Source organism: Rhagoletis pomonella, unplaced genomic scaffold (assembly GCF_013731165.1).
Source record: "Rhagoletis pomonella isolate Grant_MI unplaced genomic scaffold, Rhpom_1.0 Rhpom_scaffold_00017, whole genome shotgun sequence".
NCBI lineage: Eukaryota > Metazoa > Arthropoda > Insecta > Diptera > Tephritidae > Rhagoletis > Rhagoletis pomonella.
The window spans coordinates 1,568,937-1,574,159 of NW_023458571.1; the positions used below are offsets into that span (position 1 = coordinate 1,568,937).

The 5,223-nt window shown below is 32.2% G+C and overlaps 1 long non-coding RNA gene across 1 annotated transcript in view; it reads left to right on the top strand.

Moving 5' to 3' along the window:
* Nucleotides 1-3,303: 3,303 nt before the first annotated feature.
* Nucleotides 3,304-5,223, top strand: part of LOC118749515 — a 16,901-nt gene continuing 14,981 nt past the window's right edge. Inside the window, exon 1 of the long non-coding RNA XR_004994234.1 lies at nt 3,304-4,015. This is a non-coding gene — a long non-coding RNA (uncharacterized LOC118749515). The remainder of the gene's footprint in view (nt 4,016-5,223) is intronic.

Below are 5,223 nucleotides of genomic sequence, written 5' to 3' on the forward strand. Positions count from 1 at the left end.
TAATCTTATAATTCGTAGGTTATAAGATGGCTACTAAAAATATCGATGGGTATCTAGTTTGATTTTCTTTTTTTCATTATGGAAAAGGGTAATATTTTTATCTATTATACAGTTTGAATATATCAACAAATTAATGGCCTTATTCATAAAAAATAAAATAGGTTTGAAGAGCTTTATAAAATGACAGTTTCATAAAAATTTTCGATTTGTTGCTTTATTTTTTATGAATTTGGGGGCAAAGCTTAGAATCCAGCTTTCAAGAAAAATCACAAGAAATATTTTTCATTATTTCTGTTGCTTGGAAAAGCACTTTGCTTTCACAGTGAATTTTCTTGAAGAAATAAAAATACGAGCATTTTTTCTTGAGAACTGCAAACTGGTTTAAGAAGTTTTGGTAAAAGCATTAAGAAAGCGACACTATCCTCTCAATAAATGAATTACTAACATATAGACAAAAAATCAGCTGATAAATTTAGTTCTGTAGCTGAACAGTTTTAGACCTCGAAACTTAACAAACTCCTGCCTTTCGGCGCAAAAATTTAAATAATGGTTCCGTACGTCATGCGGACTGCGCCCCTCGAGCGGATGGGCGTGAAAGGAGGGTAAAACCGTTGGGATTATTATTATTATTAAAGAAAGTTTCTTTTTCATTTCTTGTGCGACATTTTATATGAATTTTTTGTTTTTTTGGAGAGCTGGAAACAGGGCTTAAGTTTTTATGTTTACAAATTTTTTTTTTGTTTTCTTGTTTGAGCCTTTAGCTCAAATTAAATTCCGTTTGGGTTCCTTTTTTAAATATGTCTAAATATACTTATATTTGTATGTATTTATTAAAATCGTTTAAGGAATAAAAAAGAAGTATGTACATTAGGGTGGCCCAACATTGCCGCCGGGGCTTTGAAGTTTCAATGGGGAAAATACATGTTTTGGTAGAATTGCTATAAAATCGTTAAAAATAAATATTTTTTGATCAAATAAGACAATTTCTCTTCAGAAGTCTTCAAAAAATAACACTATAATGCTTATTTAACTTAAAAATTTTACTAAGTGTGTTTTAATAACCGATAATCCCATCTGTTATATACAGTGGCTCAATAAAGAACTCGGCCACCCAAGTGATATAATTTCAAATCAAAACATAAACAAACTGCAACTCATACGTATAAAGAAAATGCAAACATAAAAACTTAACATAATACATGACAAAAAATAACTCGGACATTTATATTAAGTAGAGTTTGGCAAATATTATTTCAGAAAGAAAAAAATAAGTTAATATTTAGTCGACAAGCCTTTATTTTTTCTGACAGCATTCAGTCTTCTTGGCATAGATTCGACCAGCTTCTTGCATGTTAAAGGATCTATTTTCTCCCACTCTTCTTTAATAACATCTTCTAGGTCTTTCTTGTTTCTAATAACATGCTTTTTCAGTTGGTTTTCCAAATGAGCCTACAGATGTTCAATTATATTAATGTCTGGAGATTGTGGAGGTGTTTCAAGCACTTTAGGACAGTTGTAATAAGCCATAGACGGGCATCAAGGGCCTCATGCTTGGGATCGTTGTCTTAATAGTACTGGAAGTTGTCTTTAATTCCCAACTTTTCAGAACTTTGGACCAAATTTTCTTTCACAATTGTTAGGTATTGTTTGTGGTCCATATTGCCGTTAATGAAGCACAAATTTCCAGTACCAGCAGCGAACATACAACCCCATACCATTACCGACCAGCCCCCGTGTTTAACTGTCGGGCGTACTTTTTTTTTCCAGCAACTCTTCATTAGGTCTTCTCCACTCATATGATTGTCCATCTGACCTAAAACTGTTGAACTTGCTTTCATCTGAAAATAAAACGGCCCTATAGAACTCGAAATCCTTATCCCCATGACGCTTTGCAAGTTTTATTCTCTTCTGTCGGTTAACCTCTTTTGATGAAAGGTTTCTTCCATGCAACTCTTCCATTATAATTATTCTTTCGCAATACTATTCGTTGCAGTTGATATTAAGGTGTTGGGCGACTTCTGTTAAGAGTTTAGGAGCGCTTAAATTTGGATTTTTCTTAATTTGTTGCACTATCCACCGTTCATCTGCATCCAGTTTTGGTCGTCCCGATTTCTCCTTTTTTCCACGCATTTTGTTTCTTTGAAACGTTTTACCACGTCGCACAGTGGTTCGGATAGCAGATCTAGCTGGACGAAAGTCAACATTTTTTTTGTTTTTAAAATACTTAATGGTACTTGGAATACATTCCTGGCAATACATTCAAATAGAAATTGCATTTATTAAAGCATTAACATATGAAAACAAACAAAAAAAGGTAAGTCAACGCCGCCTATTTGAGAACTCTATTTTAAAAGCTGAAATTTAACTTAAATGATTGCTAATTGCACTCACAGATATTTGTATAACTGCAAATTGACTTTATAAACAAAAAATTACACTTATTTCGCTATAGATTCAGAGGTCATAACGCAATTTATGTCCACATTGGTATAAGCAAATTTATTCTGAAAAATCGTCGTTTTGATTAATTAAAAAAATAAATTAAAGAGTAGGAAAAGTAAAGGCCGCCGAAGGCCGTTATAAAACCACTTGCATATTATTCTTTACACCTTCGCAAATGCAGAGGGTAAGTTCGATAACCAAGTCTAAGTGAGGGGGGTAGGGGTTGTATGTTAAAACAGAAAAATACTTGGAGTTATAAAAACTTTGGTTATGTAAGAGTTAAAAAAAAAATAGTAACTCGCGAATTTTCTCCTTTCTGAAATTAAAAAATTATACAACAGGCATGCAAATCTTTAAGCGCTGTTATAAAATTTTTTCTAAAATTTATTTGTCTTTCTTGCTGTGATCTTAAATTTTAGTCATGGTAAATAAAATCTTAAGAAGTGAGTTGTTTGACATTTGGAGAAGTGTTGCTGAAACTTCTAAAAGACAACAAGGTGTCCGTGATTATGTGATTAGTAAATTGAAAGAAATATCTGATGAAAATGCTCGTTCCGAAGTAAATTAAGTAAATGACTTTAGATTCGTAATCAGCAACCCAGAAAACCCCCCGATACCCAGTTACATAGAAATCTACCGATTTTTTTAAATTTTCGTCCGCCATATTGGATCCGCCATTTTGAATTTTTGATAAATGACTTTAGATATGTAATTAGCGACCCAGAAAACCCCCAGATACCCAGTTTCATAGAAATCTACCGATTTTTTTTATTTTCGTCCGCCATATTGGATAAGCCATTTTGAATTTTTGATAAGTGACTTCAGATTTGTAATCAGCGACCCAAAAATCCCCTAGGTAAGAAGTGGTGTAAAGATCCATCAACGAGTATTTGTTTAAATAGTTTCGTCCAGCTAGATTTGCGATCCGAGCCACTGTGCGTCGTGTACAATCGAACGAAGTCTATCCACTACGTCTGCGATTTCCCGAACGGTTTTACCCTTTTCATGATTAATTTTCTTACTTCGATTGAGCTTTGTCCACGCCGTCTACCCATAGTTAATTTTGGACTTTTATTCAAAAAAACACGACTGATATTTTATTTTAAGTTATTACGTTTGGTACCTTTTTACCGAAAGCAAATTCATTGTGGGATTGCCTTTTTAAAATTGTCAAACAACTGTAATATTGCCAGATGTCCGACTTCCTTTTTGACACCAATTTTAAGCATGCTGTATGTTAACTTTTTTTTTATATCAAGGAGGTAATGGATTTGTAAATTATCATTGTTATTTTTAAAATCCTATTTGAATACCCAATAGAAAAATAAAAAAATTAAAATATTTAACTTGCATTGCTTACGAAAATTTTGAACTTGAAGTTGCATGTTATGTATGTCCGAGTTTTTTATTGAGCCACTCTACAAAAATTAGTTATTTTATGGTTTCATAACCACATCACGCACCAACGCTCAATGGATGTGGTTAATTCTTTTGTGCATTCTGCTTGATGTTTTCTTAGGTTCGTGGTAAACAATTTTAGGGCAGATATTTGAAAATTTAAAATTATTTAAAGGTTAATAAAATATTTAACTTTCTTCACCTAAACTAAAAGCCACCTTTCTAAAAAATAGAACAATTATTATTCAAAACTTAAGCTTATTTAATACCACAGTATAGGTATCACACGAAAGGTGTACGCATAAGCTTTGGACTAACATGATGACGTAATTATGTAAGTTAAGTGAAATGATGCAATATGCATTTTTGCACATTCGGTAGTTTGACATGGTAGCGACGATATATCGCACTCATTTTAATTTTTTAGATAGGTGCCGACTCTATCCAGAAATATGTACGGGTTAAAACTTAATTTTAACACCTTTTGTTGGAAACTCATATTTTACTTAACCGCACGCAGTATGATTTAAAATTTTTTTTTATATAAACAGAACTCTCTTTTTATTACAACGTTTTTATCAATTTGCATGTCCAGACACCATTTTTAGCTATAATTATAGATTATCAACCTCGTCGGTAGGCCTTGCCGTAAGTAGCTAAATATTGCGCCTAAAAATATGCACTACATATGCTACAGCGGAAATGGATGACAAGCCATTTCTTTAAGTGAAATTAATTGGTGCTCGTATGGATGCACATACTAAACGTGAGCACAAAACAGTTTGCTTGCATACGCACAAAATAAACCACACAAATATTTGCGCAAATACCAATAGGAATCGAAGAAGAATCTTATTTGTAATAATTTGTATTTACGCAAAAATTTGTGTGGTGTATTTTGCGCAATAGTCTTCTGTTCTCTTTTCACTGCAAGTTAAACTTTTTTAATATCTAATGCAAAATTTTATAGACACACACCTAAAAATAGAAAAAAAAAAACCTTTTAATATACCAAGCTTTTATAAATGAATATAATTTGTTTTGATATCTTTTGATTTTGAAATTTTAGCAAAAGTTATTATAATCAATTTATGAGATTGAAAATGAAAAGCGTGGGGCGCATGTAATAGACTTGAATTGTTATGAAAAGTAATATACACATAGGTCCCTTTTTATGCGGATTTGAATTTATGCGGTTTTTCAAGCCACTTTTTCGATGTAGCGGTTTTGTCTTTTTGAGAGTTTTTATTACTTTTTTCAGTGTGCAAGGTTTTTGAAAATGCTGGAACGCATACCCTGTTTTTGTATGAAAGTAAAGAACTTTTTAATGCGGCTTTAATCTTATAATTCGTAGGTTATAAGATGGCTACTAAAAATATCGAT